The 21,967-nt window shown below is 42.2% G+C and overlaps 1 pseudogene; it reads right to left on the bottom strand.

Annotated features, from left to right (window-relative positions):
• Positions 1-5,543: 5,543 nt before the first annotated feature.
• LOC140845743 (relaxin receptor 2-like) overlaps positions 5,544-21,967 on the bottom strand; it is a 43,962-nt pseudogene continuing 27,538 nt past the window's right edge.

The raw sequence follows: 21,967 nt of genomic DNA, 5'->3' as shown, positions 1-21,967 counted from the left end.
GTCTTCCTTCAAGAACAGTGCTGCTATTACATCAACAAATCCAGCATTTTAGAAACTGACATCACCAAACTCACTGACCTTGCCTCCAGCCTCCACTCTGCTTCCAATTCCAACCCATTCTCTTCAATACTAACAAACCCCCTCCTCACCTGGCTCTGGCTCATTGCAGGCCCCATAATAATCATTCTTCTCGCCTGTCTCTTTTTACCCTGTATAATAAAGTTCATCAAATCTCAAGTCGGAAAAATCTCTAATCAAGCTTTCAACCAGCTTTTACTCAGGAACTACCAGCTTCTGGCCACAGAAGATCCCTCACCCTCACGTGAGCTCCTCACCACACGCTGAGATGGACCCCTCTCTCTGCTGGAAACTGTTCCTAGAAACAATGGCTGCAGAAGCCTGGCTTCTGGCACCCATATCCCCCTGGCACCACCATTAGAATCAACAAGTCCTCGACCTATAGTTACAGGGAACCTTCATTGATTTCCAACCTGAAGAAGTCCACATCTACTCATCCTTACCATGCGGAGTCCTATCAACCCTTTCCTCCTGATCCTCAAGCCCTCACTCCCTTCTCCGCTCCTGTTCAGCAGGAAGCAGTCAGAGAGAAAGCAACGTTCACAACCCCATAGAGGAGAAAGGGGGGAATGAAGGGCCCCCACCAGTAAGATGGCAAACTTCCGGCTTCTCTTTGGGGGTCCTCGGTTTCCGCCGGTGCCACCTGAAGCCCAATCACCTCTCGTCCCCCCCTCCCACTCCCAGCACCTAGCCAACAGCCACCAGCCCCGTAGAAGTGACACCTCAATCAATTCATACCCCTTCCTATATAACCCAGCACCTTTCCCTAATAAAGTGGAATTCTCCGGTGAATTGCTGCTGTGTGTCGCTCCTTTCCTTTCACCCTCCATTCCAAGAAAAGAGTTTAAAGGAGGAAGTGTGAAGTGTTCATTAGGAATAAATCCTCCGGAAAGGTCAAGTAATGGGGACACCCTCAGGGGCGTGGTGGGGGTGGAGGCTTTCAGGGATTGAGAGGTCAAAGCACTGATGAAATGCTTTCAAATGTTCAGTTATAAAGAGCCGGTGAACATCAGACATATGCTAAAGGAGGGTGTAGGCTGGTGCGGCTGTCTTGTTAGATGCGAGACATCCGGGCACTGTGGGCTGAGGGGCAGGAGCTGACAGAGAGGGAGGGGAGGAGGGTACAAGAGCTCACGGCTGATGGTGCCAAGGATGAAACAAAGATCAATCCCGGGTCCAGAAATACATGTTTTATCCTAGTTCTATGAGGGATTTAGATATGTCATTATTGCTTTCTCTGAATCACACTTTTCTCAGAAATATACCCAGTTATACATGCTCGACTTCCCTGTGCATCTGTGTCTGTTTTAGGGGTATTGTAGGTGATAGGAGACCTGTTTATACACTCACGTGAAGAAAGGAGTCTGAGATTTACAGTTAAAATGGTCACGTGTTGATTGAAATGCTGTCTGCATTCCCAGATTTTGCTGGCAATAGGTCACTTAACTTTTAAGTTGTGCCGACTGCCCTGCTGTTGATCTGCCATGTCTTAGAAAAGCTTCATTGTTTGAAGCTATGCCTCAGTTTTCTTTCCCAAATAGAACAGGGCCCTGTAATGCTCCCCTGGAGACGTGGATTTCCTGTGCATTGAGGCTGCCTGAGAAATGTGTGACATCCCAAGAAATCGGAGAATTGGATGATCCTTGAACTTCATGTGAACTTTTGGATTTTTACTTCACACGGATCATCAGGAAGTGGTTTAATCCAAGTTATAGATCTTCCCAGAAATGGGACAAGACATTGGTTTATGTGACAGGATCTTAACGAACTCGGGTACAGAGAATGGAGGAGATTGAAAGATGCTTGGCTAGGTCTTACAGCAGTTGATGGCTGAACAACTGCAACTATGACCCCAGCCCACTGACATCTCACCCTGCATTTCCTACCCTAAGTGGATGTTGTCTGTAACAGGACAGTGTATAGCTTCCATTACAAAACCATTACTGAACTAAACACCCTAGCACCAAGAGTTCAGAAAATCAGTACACAGGTGACAGTTTTATTGGTTCCCAGACAGCCCATAAATAATTTCTTCTTGTATCCAAACTAGTTAGGACTCTATGACTCAAAATAGTTAGGAATTTGCTCAGGTCCCAGAGGCAAGAGGTGTCACCGAGGGCTGGGGCCAGGCACTTTCAGAGAGCAGTTCCCCATTTCTGAATCTGCAGTTTTGTCACATGGCCTTATTATTTTCTATTTCTTCATTTGTAATTTCTCTCTCCTGTACATGTCATGTGAAAGTATGTCCTGAAAACTATGCTAATGAAGCGCAATGAGTAATGAACAGGTTTCAATTGGGACTTTAGGAAGAATTTCTCAAGGACTGAGATCTCCTACTGAAAAAATATTTAAAGGGAGAATAGTCTGATTTAACTTTATTTTCCTTGTTCAGAAATAAACATTATTATTAAAAATTCATCTTCATTTTTCATAAACAGTATAATAGCTGACATAAAAATAGGTAAATATATTGTAACTCTGGGGGGAAAACATGTTCCCAGCCTGGGGCAAATTACCTCTGAAGCCAAAATCATCAAAAGGAGATATAAAGTGGGAGAAACTTGTTTATTGCTTGAGGCAGTCATCCACTTCTGCTTGCCCCTGTCTCACTATCCCACTGCAAAAAGGGCCCTACTAAACCTCTCCAGTTCAGATATACCATTGCTCAGCCAACCCTTGTAATCACCTATTAATATGTAGATGGGCTACTTCTCTCCATGCTTTGGAAACACCGATTGATGTGGAGATGCACTAAGGTTAGATGAGAGATTCTGGAAATACTGTCATTTTACCCACATATATAAACAGATATATACAAAGAGAGATGTTTGAAATCACTTTTTCTTATTCACCAGGGTAAGAGAATAAGAAAACACAAATGCTTATCTTCAATACTTTGTTTCTTGAGTAAAGTATCTAAGTCTATAAAATGAATATATGCCCACTTACTCTACACTGCAAAAACTAAAAAGAAATACACCGGAAGATGCATTTCCTTAAGATGCCCTTGGAGCATTTATAAAGCAATAGTGTGGATATCGTTGGTGACACTTTACCATCTCTCATTTGTATCTTGTGCCTTCTCTGGATCTCTGCATTGCTTATGAACTTGAGGATGGAAAGCACAGTGAAGAATCACCTTGGGTGAGATAAATTCTGGAAAATGTTACATGACTAGATTTGTAGCAAATTACCAAATACTGACTTTTTCAGGCCCCTGAGTCAGCCTGAAGAGACAAACGTTGAGGGGGTGGGTTTGCCTCATGATGAGAGTCCATGATGCTATGGAGACCAGGTAGATGGAGATGCAAAGCTGTGGGGCAAGGTAGGGGTGGGGGGCTCTGATACTGCTGCCTGTCTACAGAAGCTCGGATATGTGTGTCTCGTTTAAAGCCCTGGGCCATCAAGAAGCTAGTTCAGCAACTGCAGTGGACATCAACTATTTTAATTTTAATTGGAGATAAACATTAGGAATGGAACAAAATGATGTGAATAAGCTTAGCCATGTGTAACACAGACAAACCATGTACCCTCTTTTTGTACACTTCTCTGATGCGCCACGTCAATTTTTTCGGGTATCTTTTTTTTTCAAGACAAGATGTCAATCACACACAGACACACAGAAGGAATACAGACCAGGTAATTCACCCTTATCATTTCCTACTCAGAGATGGCACAGTCCATGGCCACTTAAATTCTGGAGCAATGTTTAATTGATGTTTATATTGTTGTGGAAAATGATTCAGAGGTGGTATTTTCATAACCACACAGAAGCACTGGGTTTAAAAAACAAGTCTGGCCTAATAAAAAAGACCTCATTCGATCCAGGTAAAAGACTATTATTTGCTAAAATCAAACATACTCCTGATGGCTTTCTGCTTACACAGCAGTACAGAATGAGATTGTTAATCACACAGCTGTCAGAATTCAATTCCGTACCATTTGTTGGCATGCTGCTGACCAGTACATTGCTTCCATTTCTCTGTGCAATGTGCTCCCACCTTCCTTGGCTCTCCTGACCTTCTGATTTTCCTCATGTCCTCATCTCAGCAGCAGGAGCACGGACCTCACAGACTCGGTTCCCCCACGTTTGATTCATAGGTTATGCTTGACGTTTCTCAAGATGGGGAGATTCACATTCGTGCTAAGATTGCAATACCCTAGGCTCAGGGTCTATTACTTACTTATGCTCCTGATGTTGGGAACTGTATTAGGAAATAAATAATATGGTGATCAAGAACTGGCAAAAGACATTTAGTAAAATGTTAGTGAATGTAGAAAGCAACTGATTGTTTGGAACTAAGCTAAAAGCTGGGAAGCAACTAATCATAGTGAAGATACAAGATGGAGAAAAGTTCAAAACCATAAGGAAAAAGGCAGCCTACCCGATGTGTAGGAACATTATTTGTAGAATCCTACTGGAAAGATTTCACTGATGTAAGAAATATCTCACTTGATTAAAAGGAAGGACCATATGTGATGGCTTTAGTCAATACTAAGTAACAACAGGTAAGTGACTAGAACAGCTGTGATGCAGAAACTGAGATTCTTCCTTGCCTGGATGCTACTGGATAAAAGGTCGTCCCATTAACAAATAATCGAGACGACCTGGTATTCTCGGTCAGTTGCTTACATTTCGTTTCATTAAAGGAACTCGGAATGGAGCCCACAGTGAATAAGCGAGGCTACCGCCTCTTGCTTTGGTAAAAGGGGAGAGAAAGAAAAAGGTAAGATGTGTCTTATTAAATGAAGCTGTTTCCGAGCTATATTGTCTGTCAGGAGAAACGTGGCTAACAGTCAATAAATCCACGGTCTGTTAAACTGAAAGTAATATATGGACAAATGCAAAATATAATTTTATTTACCTGGTTTTTTTCACATATACTTCCAGTATAAACCATAGCGAGGCCTTCGCAAGTACTTCTCATTTTCAAAAAACGAATCCAAACTTACTGGGCTTTTTGTTAACAACAATGGGAATTTACCAGAATAAGCAAATGGTCCCAATCAAACCACTATTCTTAAATCCTCTTTAACACCTCTTATTTGTGTGTTCTCTGAAGGCAGAACTTTCCAGCAATGACAGTTACACTTAAATTACTTAAGAATATAGATCTTATTAATATTTTCATAAAAATGTTTAAATGTAAATCTTGACAATTTGTCCACTTTTCCTCTTGGGCCTGCAAAGCAATATCCTGTTTGGAATCTGTTCTTCTGACATTAAGTAAAAGCCTAGAAGGCAAATGGTACTGGGCTTCGTCCGTCTACCTCTCTGGTCATATGCTAGGTGTCATAGCCTGTATGATGTTCTGCTTTCAAAGTTGCTACTCCCCCGCCTCCGTAGGGCTGGACTTGAGAAATCCTGGCTCAGAAATCCTGGGCTAGCAATTCAGCAGTAAGCTGCTGATTTAATTTGACATGGAAAAAGTAAAGAAAGCCATGTTCTTACGGCCACACTGGAATTGCATGTCATGAATGTCTTTATTTTATGGACAGTGCACCTCAGTTTAAAAGCAGAGCAAGCAGTGCCCACATGCGGGCCTGGTAGGTTGGTAGTGCTGACTAGCTAGAGACCAGCTGCACAACAGCCTCCTGTTAGTTGATTCACTAGTGCATTTCAAGGATGCAGGGTGAGAAGAACCCTCAGGTACAGTTCTCAGCACAGCTTGTAAGTAGTAAAGCTGCCGCCAGAATGCAGTCCCAGCGGGCATTCGGTTGTGCCCTCCTTGCAGAAAGCTTGGCCGTTGGTAAAGCTGAAAGGCTTTGTAGATGTCATTGTCCAAGTACTGTACTTTTTTATAGGTAGCCCACCAATGTCCAGTGAGACAAAACCATTATTAGGAAATTGGTTTCCCCATACTATTGCCAAGGGCTATTTTGTTCAGAACCCCAAGTTTAAGTGAACAGGAATCATCTGTCCACACAACGGACGTGGATAAACTCTTGTTTTTAGGTTTGAAAATTGATTTCCTTTGATGTTTGTGCAGCAGCTGTTTAAACTTGTCCTTGAAGAGCTGGTGTGAGTGTGTAGAGGATGGGGTTCAAGGCACTGTTGACCAGCAGGAAGAAAACGACCACCCAGGAAGTGATTGTGCCTGGAGAAGGAAGCAGAGAATGAAAAGCAGAAGTTGGCATTTTAAAGAGACACAAAATGCACATGACCTTGTGTAGTCACGGGTATTTTCGAGAAGGCTGACTAGTTCCTTTAAGTTTTCTCTCACCTTATTGAATATTTATGGAAGCTATGAATTCAAGTTCCTACCATTTAACATCTCTGAATGTCAGTAACCACTTCGTGAGTTGTTGTGAGGCCAACGGAGAGGAAATGTGTGAATGCATTTCACAAACTATAAATTGGTATGTAGTGGTATTTTTGTTATTATTGCCTTTCCTTATAAAAAATAAGAAAATGAGGGAATCATTCTTAACCAGTGGAACAGTGTTCAGGAAACTGTGGAGCTGGGTCAGATCTGACCTTGACCCTAACTGCAGCCCTGAAGGCCTTCTTGCCCCCCTCATATTCCAGGGGTTCTGAGAAGACAGGACTCTGACAGTTTGAAGGGCAGAAAGGAAGGCATCTCCAAACTTAAGGAAGTCCTTTTATGTAGAGCCTCACAAATGCTAAAAGAATATTAAGGGAAAGATGCCACAAAATGTTCTTTGTGAGGATAAAATCTGGGATGATGCTGTACCTTCCGAATACATCATTTGCTTGGTTCGGAGGAAGTGGATTTCCCTGTTACGTGCAGCTAAGACGCCTCTTAGCTATGTCACTGTGGGCAAACTGTCTCAGCTCCCTAGACCTCCCCTGCCTTCTGTGTGAAAGGGGGCCCCCGTAACTTACTGGATGGACGTCAGGGGCCTGGGCCAGTGTCAGCTCTGCTGACATCCCTTTTCAGCATCAGTGCCTGAGGCTGATTCTCCACTCCACCCCCAGTAGGAGGCCTCCTCCCCCTTTTCAAAGAGCTCCAGATAGAAGCTGGATGGTGAGACCAGAGGTACTATGCCTCTCACTCTCTGTCATCCCCCCTGTAATTTTCTTACCCTGCAAACCCCGTGACTTGTTCCTCTTTGCCCTCTTCCTTCCTTCCAACCTTTCTGGTTTTCTCCTTTTTTCTGATTCTTCTCTGAGTGCTCACCTGACCTGTCCCCAGTCTCCTTTCTCTATGTCTACCCCCCTTTCTTCCCAACCCATCTTCTCTTTATTGTCCCTATTTATTTATTTTTAACTGGAAAGAATAGGGAAGAAAAAGATCTATATTTGGCATATCTTAGACTTATTAAAGTTTCATATTAGTATATTATTTGACTTTAATTTTTAAAAAAGGAGAAACTAGGCACAGTTCATGACTGAAAAAAAACAGGGTAAGTTGCTTTTTGCCTGTTGGGTCCACCAAGGAACCAGCTCAGGAAAGAGACTTCCCACTCAGTGTCATGGGGACACTCTCAGGACTCCCCTGATATTGCAGGGCTAATGCTGGCTTATCTTTTTGGTCTGACCCCACTGCTGTCGGTGACATGAAGCCTCCACCAGAGTTCTTGGTGGAGACCAGAATGGGCTTAGGACAGTGGGTGCATTTCTGGCAACACCGTGGGAAGCCAGGCAAGGAAGAAGGGGCTTAGCCAGATGTGAAGAAGATTTCTAGGTGCACTGAGCTGTTCAAGACAAACCTCAAAGTACACACTATAAACATAGAGAACGGCAGTGTGGTCTGATAATGTTTTCACAAGACATTTTTTCTGATTCCAGTTCCCCACCATGATCTGAAATGTCTTAGTCTCCCAGAGGATGATGACTGCTCTTGCTGCCATCAGATACCCTTGATCACCTATCATCTCCTGATTCTAAATCAGAGAATGTTGTGGGCTGAATAGCATTCCCCCAAGTTCATATGTTGAAATCCTGCCCTCCCAGAACCTCAGAGTGTGATTATATTTGGAGATTGGGCCTTCAAAATTTTAGGTTGAGTCCATTAGGAAGGGCCTTCTTCCAATCTGATGGGTGTCCTTATAAGAATGGAAGTCTTGGATACACACAGAGACACTGAGTATGTGCACCAGAGAGGGGACCCCATGAGGACCCCGTGAGAAGGTGGCTACACTGAGGAGAAGCCAAGGAGAGAGGCCCCCACAGGAATCTGCCGACACCTTATCCTGGTGCAAGAAATGCATTTCTGCTGTGTAAGTCTACGGTATTTGTTATGACGGCCCCAGCAGACTAGCACAAGGAGAGAAACCCTTAAGGAGTTAACAGATTCAAAGAACATTAAAACTGGGAGGCATCTGAGAGACCATCTGGGAACAGCCTGGGTGAGATGAGGTGAGGTCCTAAGTTCCCTCAGTGGCAAGGTCAGGACAGGAACCCAGGACTCCTGCCTCCCCCGGTCCTTCTCCCACCACACGGGCTGCCTCTTCCACAGCCAGCTCTGTGGTGGAGAAGGGCACTGAAAGGTGTAGAAAGAGGAGCCAGGGAGGATGACACCCCACCAGCCCCATCTACCACTCTCGGACCAACTCAGCATCTTTACCTGAAAAAGCATATATTCAATAACATTATGTGGAAAGACAAACCAGACGTGGTCTCTCCTCTCCCGAAGCTTATAATCTGAAGGGGGCAATGAATACACTTAGAAAGTACTACTGATCTGAGGCAGTTCAAATGAAGCTAGTAAGTAAAATGCAAACAGGATATAGCTGACATTTAAGCAACTGGATTGAATGGGAGAGGGGTGGAGAGAGGTCCGGAAGGGGGAGTATTTGGGGTGAACCTTGAGGGATGAGAAGGGGTGTTTAGGAGGCTATTTACTGGTTGAAAGTACAATCCAGATGGAGGCAACAGCTTCGGCAAAGGTAGAACATCAAGGAAAGGCAGATTTTTTAAAAGGCCAATAATTCTAATGGGCCTGGATCACAGAATTAATGAGGGTCAGGTGAGAAGTGAGAAATATTTTAGTGCCAATCCCAGCATTTGGACTTCACTCCATGAGGAATGGAGGCCAAAGGACATCTTGGTCCTGTTGAATTTGCAGTGTAGGATGTAGAAGTTGAGATGTCCAGGAAGCTGCAGTTGACTTGAGACTGTCCATTAGGTTCCTCATCTGGGACATGAGCACTTAATTAACTCTTCTCTTCAGGGATCAGGGATCTCACACACATTCTCATGGCTTCTGCTCCCACCACCCAGGAAGGGCTTTGGAGTAGCTAACCCTTATCAACCTCCTGGATCTCCACTTCTACATCTTCCATGGCTCTAGGTCCATCTCTGCCTTGTTATGAGACTAAGCTGACAGGTTAAGGGGATGCTGTGTGTCATTTTGCAGTGAGGCATTTGACAAGGCCTCCCATGACTTTGTGTACAAGCCAGAGGGGCATAAATTGTGACAGCTGTTACTTGTAAATTCATCATTCTTTTATAAGAGCTTCCGACATGTCAACCACATGCTTGATGCCAGGGTACCAAGACAAATAAGCACAATTTCTGCTCTGGTTGAACTCTCCAAGGAGATTTGCGATAGCCTAAAACAATGAGTTGAAGATGATCACAAACTCTGGTTCACAGGAAGGCAGCCGAGAGCTCTGGGTGGCCCCTAGATGGCTATGACTTCCAGGTCCCAGAAAGGGCGACCTGATAAATTTCTAACTAGTGTGAGGGTTTGCAAACATCTAGTACTCCACAGAGTGGAGCCCAGTGTGACAACCACAGGGCTGGGTCAGACACAGACTGGTGGTTCTTAACCAGAGGTGTATGTGTGCCTCAGGGTCACCTAGGCAAGTTTTCCACAACACCCATGTATATCCCTTTGTCCCTATAGGTTAAACTAAGAAGCTCAGGGTGGAACCTGCGCATGTTCATTTTGATATTTTATGTGTACAGTTGGTCAAGAACCATTATATGTCTCAGGTAGGAGCAAGACACTAAGAGTTAATGTTTTTCTAGCTCCTGTTTTTTGTTATTCTTGTCTGAATTGCACTCCTACCCAGTTGGTATCTTAGAATACTGATTATAAAGCATTGAGGGAAATAACTGGTTGTACTGAAGTTGTACGTATTTATGGAGCATTTACTATACATAAGTCATTGTATTTTGACCTTGCCAAACAAAGAGCATAAGAAGGCACAATGTACTGCGGAATAACCGAAGGGACTGACCTGGTATTTCCACCTGGAAGAGGGAAAGAATTTTAATGACAAACACAGGAATCCAGCAGATGGCATCAGAGAACACTATAAAAAAGAAGCGATTTGCAACGGCCACCTCTCTTCCAATGTGATTCTTCACATCCGAAGTTTGCAAGGCAGTTTTTTGAATGAAACAGAACATGATAGTATAGGAAAAGACGATGATGAGAAAAGCCAGCAAGTTCACACCTGTTGGGAGAAGTTCACACCTTTTAACATCTCAGGTGCATAAATCAACAGGAAAAACATTGTATTACTTAGGTGTTCAATATGGTGCCTCTTACGCTGTATTTCTAAGGAGCATTCTTTTGTATAAGCCCAGTGTTAATCAGCTAAAACCCTAAATCCAGGGCTCTGTGCTGGGAAAAGCAAAAGGAATTGAGCTTACCAGATCAAAAAGATACCTCAAATATAAAAATGTTTTATAAAGAATTATAGAACTCCAAGATTCAGAGCTAGGTATGTATCGTGAGGTAAATTTTAACTTTTTTGAAACAGGGAAAAAGCTATTTTTGTTTTTAGCTCTCTGCAAATTCAAACCTTAAGGTATTACTGTAATCATATATATGTAAATAAAATAAATATGACCCCATTCCTTTATCTTATAAATATGAATAAGATGATCTTGGAATATCAAGAAGATAATAGCCCCAGGAACAGTATTGCTGTTTTTTGGTCGTAAATAAAACTACTACATAAAACAAAAATACATTATTGTTTTTCTACAGATTGCTTACTGTAACTTAAACTATCATAACCTGTTAGACATGTTTTAGAAAAAAAGACACAAGAAAAAAAAACCTTTTAAATTTAACTATATGACTTCTTCAGGGTCAGATACGTTCAGAAGACTCTCACTTAACATCACCATCCTATTATGCTGACTTCTAAGTCACTTTGTTGTATTCCTACTACAATAAAAAATCCCAGGAGTGATCACATAATTCTTCATTGTGAGCATAAAACTGGAACATACTTTCAAAGTTGTTAAAAAAAAATGTTCATCTGAATCTAGACTCTCTGGAAGATGGGCAAAGTCTAAGAGAAAATTCTATAGATTCACGGTGGTCTGCTGTTTTTATCCAAAACCTTCATATTCCACAGAATCTCATAGTAAAGTCACACTATAGAAGTTTATGAAATTGGTGTATCTTGGCCTCCTGTCAGGAAGTTTTATTAATAAATAAAAACAACTGTTAAGGAGAACCCTCTGGGACAAATTGTGAAAACAGACTTACAGAAAGGCTCAAAAGTGTATGTTCTGAAAACCCCACAGGAACAGAAGGAGCTAACAACCAAGGAGCCTGGGGGTGGGGCGTATGGAAACTACTCTCCTCGCAGCTTTCCTCTAAATCTAATTCTATTCTCAAATAAATAATTTAAAACTGTGTTTTCTTATGTTCTTCAGGCAGAAAAAAGGGCTCCAGGAGTCATCCAGGTGAGCCGTGGGTATAGAGATGATGATGTGTGTGCGTGGGGGGGAGGAGGGGGTGCGTGGGTGCATGAGTGCACGTGTGTGTGCACAGGTGTGTTTGCATGCTGTAGCTCTTTGTCTGGAGCATATCCCCTCTTAGCCTCCTCCCTGCCCCTAACTGAGTTCCAGCTGCACCCAGTTTCTTTCGCCTTTTGTCTCGGCCTGTTCCTTGGCTTTGGGCCTTGAGATCCACTGTGTTTTCCTGGAAAGGACGTCACCTGGCTAGTGCCTCCTAACCCTTTGGGCTTCAGTTGGGAGTCATTTCTGTTGGGAGGCCTGTTGGGCCCTGCGATTTGGGGCTCCTAGAAGGTCCTGCTCTCCTCCTTCGTGGTTTTGTCAGCCTGTGATGGAAGGATGTTGACTTGTCTTCATCCTCCTTTCTGGCTGTAGGTCTGTGAGGGCCCATCTGTTGTATCTCCAGTCCGCAAGGGAGTGCGTGGCCTATAGTAAGTGCTTATTAAATCCTTGTTGAATCAGTGAATGTAAAGGAGCATGCGTGTGTGTCTGTGAATGTGTCTGGTGTGCACCAATGCTGGGAACAGCTTACCATATCCTGGCATAACATATCTCTGAAAAATAACTACAAAACAGGGTGGTATGTGAAGAGTATTATCAAAATGGCACCAAAAAAGTGTATTTTTCAGAGAGGGAGGGGAAGGAATCACTGGAGAAGAGATGGGGACAGTGGTTAGGACCATTCTCTGATTAGTTTAAACTTGATCTTGCAGTAGCAGGGAGTCATAGAAGGTCTCTGAACAGAGGCACCCAGTCTTTTTGGCACCCAAGTGGTGAGCAGATAAAGAAAAATAAGGCCCCCTACAGGCTAAAAGACCAATAAGAGCTGATGTAATAATTCCAGGCTGAGATTGTCAGGTTTTTAAGGAAGGTAATAGCAGTAGGTAGAGACTGGAAGAAATAGAAGACAGGCATATTTTGATGTAAAATATTTGATGAAAAAGAAAGGGTTATAAAGCATATTGACCACTTAGCTGAGGGGAATTGAAATGCTAAGAAACAGATGACATGAGAATGGCCTTACCTTGAAGCAGGAGAGATACCTGTTGGAAAATAAGAAATGTGTTTTTTTAACATTAAATGCCTGATCTTCTCATTCATCTGTTACAGAGAAGGTGGGGGCTTCTTTTCTAAAAAATTAGGAGAAATTAAGAAAACCTTGATCACTCTTACATTGCCGACTTTAGAACTACACTCACCAAGATAATAAATCTTCGTGGTGTTTCATATAGATAATCTCCTGCTAGTGAGTTTCCATAATTTCATCATTATTATTTATCTAATTCATTCTAGGTTGTAAAACAGAATATGAGTTCGAATAACTTGGTAGGGTTACAGGACAAGGCACTAAAATAGAATTCCTTCAGCTCATAGTCACTACGTGAAAAGCAAAGGGTCTTAGAGATAATGGAAGATCAGCCAGAGATCCAGACAGTGTTTTTGTTTCCCCTGCTGAATCTCTATAATAAGAAGTTTAATAAACATTTCCATACATATGCAGCAAGAACTTTTCTTTAGGAACTCACACAGTCTTGTGTACTTTCTGAGATAGACAAACATGCCTTTGCTGAACTTTCTGCTATTTCTACAGCAATTCATTTGTCCAGGAAATGAAAAAATGTAATTTACCTAGGAAAATGCCCAGAGAATATCCTTTGCTCCCGACGTCTTCTGTTTGGTCATAATAAAGGGAGAAACAGACTCCATTTTTTCCATAAAAGTTTCCAAAATAATCCTCATTCCAAAAGGGAATCACCGCTATTAAAAACCCCACGATCCAGATGCCCAAGAGGATGACCGAGGTCTGCCGTTTTCCAGGACGAAGGTTACTGAAGGGAAAGACAATGGCCAGGAACTTCTCCAGAGTCAAGTAGGTCAGCAAGAGCACGGAGACATTGGTGGACAGCAAGGCCAGGAGCCCTATGAGGCAGCACTGCAAGCTCTCCATCCACAGCAGTGTGTACTTCTGATACTGCCCGCGGTATTTCATATGGGAAAAGCCAATGAAGAACAGATAGACGCCCATCAGGCAGTCCGCACCTGTTGGGGGATCAGTACAGAGTGTGTGGTTGCCCCGAATCTCTGGTGCTCCCACCTAGATCTACATCTTTCATCCTGTATTAAATAGACGTACATAAACACCTACAACTCTACCTGGAAAGCAACGGACTTCAAATAAATGTAATGTTTTTAAAGTACCACCTTGGATCTTTGTTTGATCATTTAAAAGAACAGTGGTGGTGGCGGGGGTGTAATTTTGTGAGGGGAGTTAGTTTTTAAACAGTAGATACATATTACACAGTTAATCAAGGGAAATATTTTCTGGGCTTGAGGAGCATTGGTGCTATTATAATTGAAGGTTAAACAAAGCTTAGTTTTATGACACATGACCTGTCCTCTACATCCATCCTTGACTCATCGGTTCCTCGTGACCCCATTTCTAAGACATAACTGCTAGGGGTGGGTGCTCGATCACTGCAAACCTATGCAACAAAGAACAGAGTGGCCCAAGGGAACAGTGTCTTCATACTTAGAAAAATGAATTGCCCAGCATATATAATTCACATTAAATGCCATTGCTGAAGGCCAATATATGTCTAGTCACAGCTCACAGAAGATAGAAAACATACTTACAACAAAGGATTTTGATGGACATAGTGTGAGTCGTATTTTCAGCTTTAATGATAGATCTCATGCCAAAGATAAAAAGATTTCCAAGGCAGGTTATGAAAGCTATAACCCAGACAAATATTCTGAGGATATTGTTAGCCAAGAGGTCCTCAAATGAAGAAATGCCGTCAGTCAAGGGCATACATATTCGGACATGGGGAGCATAGGAGCAGTATCGAAAGTTTTTAAAATAACTAAAGTCAAAGGGAAAAAAAGAGTCACTTTACATGCAATGACACAATGAGCAGCTGCAATCCCATGAGCTCCGTTAGGTGTGTGACTTCACTAGGTCTGTTTGTGTTTGTTTAGTAGTGATAATGTAACTATAGAGCTCTTTATTCAATACTACTCTACCCTGGGTAATGTTCTCGTTTTAAAAATGAAGAACCGAAAAGACAAATGAATTCGGTGTCTTGTCAGAGGCGAGTCAGGGGAGGACATGAGATTGGAAGTGTCTGGGACCCTGTATTTTCCCCCTCATCATATTGGACTCTTCTCTAGGGTTTTATAAAAAGGAGATTGCTACTGCTAAATTCATCTTTACCAACAGTCAGGCTTTTGTGTTCGGGGTGTAAGGGACTCAGAGTAACTCATTAGGAGCATTCCTACATTGCACCTAGTTTTAAATAGACTCACTTAAGCCGGGCCTCCTTTTCCCTGACATGGGCAGGAAGGGAGGGTCTCTGCCACTAGGAAAATTCAGTCTCACTGGAGCTGGGAGGAGAAGCAGCGGCCTTAAAACAGATTTCTGATCAGGGCCTGGAAGGACTTAAAATAATGTCTAGAGGGAAAGGTAGGTTTACGTGTGATCACTGTATTTATGACGTAGGTGTGCGCAGTCTCGAGGTGTTTGAACTGGGAGGTCATTTGGTTTATTGATAGTCCCCAAATATCTGTGTTTAGGATTTTCTCCCATAAAACTCATTCTATGAATTTTTTTTCACCATGTTTTCAAGTTCATTTCTCTCCATCTTTTTTTCTGTCATCTCCCCATTCAGTTTCTGGACCAGCAAGTTAGACAAAGCTTTATCTGGCCCTGGCGGGACTGGACCCTGAGGCCTCACTGCCTCCCTTCCTCACTCTCTCCACCCAGACATGCTGACCGTCTAATTCTCAAGCAGGCCAGTTTCATCCCCTGCCCAGGGCAGCTCTTGGGCTGCTCCTTCTGCCTGGAAGGTTCTTCCCCCAGATATGGGCAGGGCTGCCTTCTCCCTCCCTCCAGGTCAGCTCAAATGTCACGTCTCTCTGATACCCCTTCGTCTTGCTTTACTTTTCCTCACCGAATTTACGAACTTTTTGAGCATTGACTTCTTTACTCTAAATGGCAACTCCATGGGGCAGCCACTCGTGTCTCCTGCTCAGCCCCGTGTTCTCAGATCCAGCACAGAGCCTGACCCCTGGGAAGTCCTTAGTACTCAGCAAATACTTAGGTGAACAAAGGAATGATGGGTAATGTGGTTCTGGGCATGTCAGGTAGAGAACCAGGAGACAATCCCTGACCTTAAGTAACTTCCTGTCTAGAGTTCTGATATCATTTGTGCTATTAAATGCATTTGACATATAATTCTTTTGCTTTCCTCTTCCCTGGAGCCTCCTGGTTCTTTCAGGGTTCCACTGTGTCCACTATGTTCAGAGAGAGCCAGCCAGCATCTCTCAGAGACACAACCTCTCCTCCCACTGTGGCTATGGCGCTGGTTGGAAGGTGTAACCAACTGACACATTTTCTGCCAATCATTGGTCCTTCTTGACCTCATCCTCAAGTTTACATGTTAAAGCAGTAGCTTCTCCATCAAATTCTGAAGAGGTTGCATTTCTCTATTTTAAAACGACCTCAGATTCTGAGTGCAACAAGGACATGACACCTTCCTTAACTATGTTCTGGTGCCACAGAAAGAGGTATGGTGAAAACCACGTAGTGTACATCAAATGCTTGTCTTGTAGCAATCCACCTGCTGCACAGATATAAACAAAATGTTCTCCCAAAAGAGCACCTTGGCACCAACCATTTCATCCACTGGCTGCACCCAACTTGTAATCTTAGATCAGAATCCTCCCTATTGTTGTGGATAACAAGGGTTAACTTTTGAGATTATGAACACAGAGATTCTGCAGTTAATAAAGAAATGAACATGTCATAAGCACATATATTAACACAACTTCCATAGTGCACTTTAGCCAAATATAGTAAAGTGACTTATCAAAAACTATGATAAAGATTAATTACCTCAATTTTGCAGTGCACTTAGTAACAGTAACACCTGAAATTTATTATAGCACCTTTCTTCCTAGGGACTCAAACCATAGAGCAGCCGACTGCTCATTCATGTGAGGTGAATTAATGATTCCAGGCCTCCTGAATACCATTTAGCCAGCGACTTCATCTCATGTAATATGTGGCACTCTGGTACCCTGATCTCTTAGTGGGCCTCAATTGGATAAACAGCGTGTTTCCAGAGAGAACTGTCATTCGTGTCAGCACATCACAATATTGAACTCTATTTGAACAGGGACCAAAGGTGACAAAATTAAAAAGTTCTCAATAAAAAGACTTTTCTTGCATAAAAACACATTGCAGTGATACATTAGACAGTTTACACTAAAACCTAGGTAACATTGCATCATACTTTCTTCTCCATTTTTTCATGCATACATACCTGTGAGAAAGATTCTTCATGGGCAGAAACATTTGTGTATTTATATTTTTGGAATCTCTATCCCTTCCAGGTCTCTGGAAAATACGCACAATAGGTTGCATGTTTTTAGGGCTGAACTTTTTAGCCATTACATTCTGTCTCATATCAGAAATGCCATGTTTAAAAATCTCATGTTACCAATTCATATCAGGATTTGAAAATTTTACAGGTAGTCTCTTAGAAAATTGCCATTTCTCTTTATGCCCCCTGTAGTTCCAAGCTGGTGTGTCCCTTACTGTGCAGAATGACATTGTAATAGAATGCACTTGTTCCTTTAATTTAAACATGGCAGATGTGATTTGTGTGATTATGAAATTGGCCTTGTGGTTTCATTTTATAAACCATGTGCATTTAGGGTCTCAGACAGGAGCTGATATTTCCAACCAAAGAATATCACTGAAGCAAGTTTTGTGAGAATGTGGATTTAATCACATTATAATTTCATGACAGGCCTATGTGTCTTTAGACGGAACACCAGGGAAGCAGTATGAGCAGCTTCAATTCAGGATCATTGTTCTTAAAACAACAGTGGGAAGGGTAATTCCTTTCACTCCTGCAGGCCCCATCAGTGGCTCTCAGAGGGCTGTAAGGAGAACCCCTATGATCCTCGCTTATCCAGAAGCTTCTTCCAATATGGATGCTTTGAAGACCCTAGGACGGCATGAATTAAGGGAGCGTGCCGTGTTCTCAGCAAACACAGGTGGAGAGAGAAAAATCTAAAAAGGCAGAGCCTTACCCCTTTAGGGTTTATTTGGAAAGATGTTTGATTCTCAATTACTTTCTTTTTGGCTAATCCAAATAAGGATTTCTTGGCATGGCTCTGAGTATTCCTTTGCCCACTGTGTACTTCAGAGAGGAACTGCCCTGTTCTTTGGCAGTCAGGGATGAAATTTAGGGGAGAAATTATACCACTGAATCATCAGAGGGTCAGTCCATTTGAAAGGATCCCCCCTTCTCTCTTCTATTCCCCAGCTTTCTCCTAGACTTGTCACCACTCTTAGCTTTACACTGGATGGTGAGATTATGTGATTACAAGCTCATAATTTCCAAAACTGCAGAGACCACTGTCTCCTGGGTACCAAAGAGTGCTATGAATAAGCGGGTGGCCAATAAATGTCTGCGAAGTTAACGTGTGAGTCTTTAGGAAAAAAGGAATGAGACAATAAAGAAAGGAGAAACATTGTTTAAGTGCGGAGTACGTCATCGCTTCTCTGACTTGTAGAATGGCCTGATGTGGTAACATGGTGTCTTGGCCTCAGAATTCAGTGTGTGCTGAGTGCAGGGAAGGGTCACTCAGCCTGCATCCTGGGGTGTGTTTTCATATTTAAAAACAATGTGTCATTTATATTTTTTGCTTTTGTATTCTAACTTCTTCAGAACAGGAACCCAGTCTTTTCCATCAGCAGATGCTCCCTAATATCTTTGAGAGAGAACCTAAATCTTGCAGTATTTTCCAATAGAAAATGCTTTATCAAGAATAAAAAAGTATGGTATTAAAGATGGGTCTTTGGGATGAAATGAAGTCAGACATTAGGCTGAGATCAGGTCATGTAGTAGAAACAACATGTTTATGTGCAGAAACAAACAAGTAAGCTTCAGCTAACAAGGGCTGTTCGTGGGAAAGGAATCATGAAGCTCGGATGATGACTGGCAGAATTCTTGGCACTGAAGCCAAACATGTTTGAAATTCTAAAACACTACACAACATGAATTGTCTGTTCCTATTTGTGGGATAGTTTTTTTCTCTACTGATAGAAGAGTAAAAAGCATGCTCTGTAGATCAATATCAAGTGGACGGTTTTAGCAAAAGGGAAAAGGAAAACACAGGTGAACCTTAATTTGTTCTTTTCCAACTGTTTGGTAGCAACACTATTGAAAATTCAATTCTTTGGGAAACTTTAAGATGAGACTCTTGCATATGAACCAGTTTTCAGGAAGGAATTACATCTAGCTTCAAAAGCAGAAAGGATCTTCACATAATTTGAATGGTTAAAATAAAGATTCAGTACATACTCCATGGTAACGTCTTTGAATACATGTTTTATGGTAACAACAGTATTTGCAACTGCCTGAGGATGCAGGCTCAAGTCAGAAGCCTTCATGTATATTAAATATATCCACTTAAACATAAATTTGGGTCTAAGTACATCCACTCAAATGATAATCAACATCCTATTAAATTTCACTTACAGAGACTGGAGTTGTTCAAGGTTTTCAAACTGGCTCTTATGGAGATATAAAAGAGGATTGGATGACAGATTCCTTTAGGAATTAGAAGGAGGAAGAAAGAAGAATGAGAACATTATTATTTCAAAGATCAAGATGTTGCCATTTCAATCTGATGAGAGTAGGAAAAACTTACAATTTTTGTAGAAGCATCAGGTTTTCAAAAATGTGGGGTGGTAGCTCCATTATCATATTGCTAGACAGGTCCCTGTGGGTGACAGTAAAAGAGGCAATGACATTGGAAATAAATGACATACTTATTACTCTTCATAATTATCATCATCCATTTTGACATAACAGAAAATATGCTCCACTTTAACCAACCTGATAACTGGTTACCCAACTAGCCAAATGGGTGTGGTTCTCCATCATTCTCGGATGTGACACTTTGCTCATCCAGTTCCTGCCTGGAATTTACACTCAGCCCTTCTCCAGCACATTCCTAAACTGGCTTCAACATTTACTTTGTTTTATTTCCTCTGTTTTATGTACCCTATGTACACTTTGATTTCTCCATTGTTTCTGTGATTTCTACTTGGTTCATGTATGATGATATCTTGTTTATCCAACTATACTATAAGCTTTCTGAAGTTAAGACCTTCATCTTCAACTTATTTCTCATTCCAACTAAGATAGCATTGGCCACACAGTATCTGCCCAGATAACCTTGAATGAATAAATTCACACATTTTTAACTTATTTTAATATGGTACTATTTTTCACAGGAAACTGAGAATTTAGAACTGAATATAATAGGACTGTCCAATCTGGAAAGAATCATAGGGAAGTATTTCTACAGAATGTGGAAAAGAGATGTCTGAAGACCCAGAAGGAATCAGGGATCTTTAGGGGTCCAAAATATCCCTCTGAGTCAGAGAAGATGTTAAGAGTGAAACAGATGTGAAGTTGCCTAAGAGTCAAAGAAAAGATCCTGTTTTTTGGAGCTGCTGATATGTGGGAGTTACAAATAACTAGGATTTAGGTCTTTCACAGAGGGAGCTTACAACTAGGGTAAGCAACTAGATTATAAAGCTAGGATGGAACCAAGTGCTATTACAGAAGTACAGATAAACACCAAGGAAGAAGTCATCAAAGTGGGCCTGGGAAATTAGGAAGTGTTTGGTCAAAGCTTGGTGATTTTTATGGGTGGAATGAAAGAAGAGGATCATTCACGTGAGGGTTAAGCAGGGTCAGAGAAACAGACATTGGTAATTCAGGACATCTGCAGGAGTCAGCAAATGGTCCAACGTGGGTAGATGGGGAAATGTATGGGAAGATATGGAGACAAACTGGGAAGAACAAGGGTACATTCTGAAGCAGGGTTTCCCATAGTATGTCCAGGCGTCAGGATCAGGGAGGGCGCTGGCAAAGAGCATATTCACGGTGCCCACTCCAGAAGCATTAGGCGAGAATCTCTGGAAGGGAGCCTGATAATCTACAATGTAAAGCCCATATCCTGTGTGGTTCTTCTGAACATTAACATTCAAGAACTGCGTCAAAGACTTTGCTCAACGGCAGGCACCAAGGAGCGAGGACATTAAACAGCACGGTGGCATATGTCCCATGTTCTGACTGTGGGATGATGATTCTTTCAGAAGCCTGAAAAGTCATAGAGATAAAGGAGAGAGACCAGGCTGGAGTCTCTGGCCCTGGCCCAGGGGGGACCTGCTGGGCCTTCAATGGGGCACAGGCAGGGCTTGCGGCCAGCTAGGGTATGAGGAGTAGAGACAGGCAGAGGGAGACGGAGTCACCTTCCAGCCGGCTGCTAGGAAGGATGCTGATAGCACTAGGACAGCAAGTCCGGGGGAAGAAGCTGGCAGTGGGGTAAGGGTCATGTACAAATTACTTCTGAGGTGCTGCTTTGACATCCCAGTGGAGACATCCTGGGAATTCTGGGAATTTTGATCTGATGCTCCAGATGTGAGGAGCACACCTGGGTCATGTGCAGAAGGAAAGCCACAGGTATGCAGGTGGAGAGAGCGTGCCAGCAGAGCAAGAGGACGGTGATCTTGTGTACCTAGAACACGTTGAAGTGTCTATTGAAAAGTCAAGTTGAAAATCAAGGACAGTCTTTCGTGGGGAACAGACTTTAGTGGCCTCATCTAAGTGTGCTTATTGCTCTCTGGGAGGGGTGTCTTGAAATCCCTCCAACCATGTAACCCGAATTCAAGTGTCCCTGTGAGGAATGAGTGAGCTCTTCTGAGGGAGCTGTCTGTAATTTTTTGCCATCGCATGATAGCATTTTCAGTTCTAATACACCGTCTTGCACAAAGTAGGTACTCCTAAATATTTGTGGGTTTGACTTATGATACTTACTTATTAGATTGAGTTATCTTAATTATTTGGGAATTAGTTTTCAAATTCTCTTACCAAGTTATTTTTTTTCCCCTAGCCCTTTCTGGATGTCAGTACAAGGCATACAGAATGGGGGAGAGATTAATTTAGAAATTATTTTCCATTTTTAGGATTAAGATCAAGAGAATGATTTCTCTACCTTAATTGCTATGATTTGTAATGTAACAGACTTAATTTTAACTTCCAGTGTTACATAATTGCATTAGTAGCAATGAATTAATAGCAAGCCAGATGCTTTTTACAAGGCTCAGATCTACAAACATATATTTGGACA

Source organism: Manis javanica, chromosome 1, assembly GCF_040802235.1.
Source record: "Manis javanica isolate MJ-LG chromosome 1, MJ_LKY, whole genome shotgun sequence".
In the NCBI taxonomy this organism is placed as follows: Eukaryota; Metazoa; Chordata; class Mammalia; order Pholidota; family Manidae; genus Manis; species Manis javanica.
This window is presented reverse-complemented; position numbering and strand designations above follow the sequence as displayed.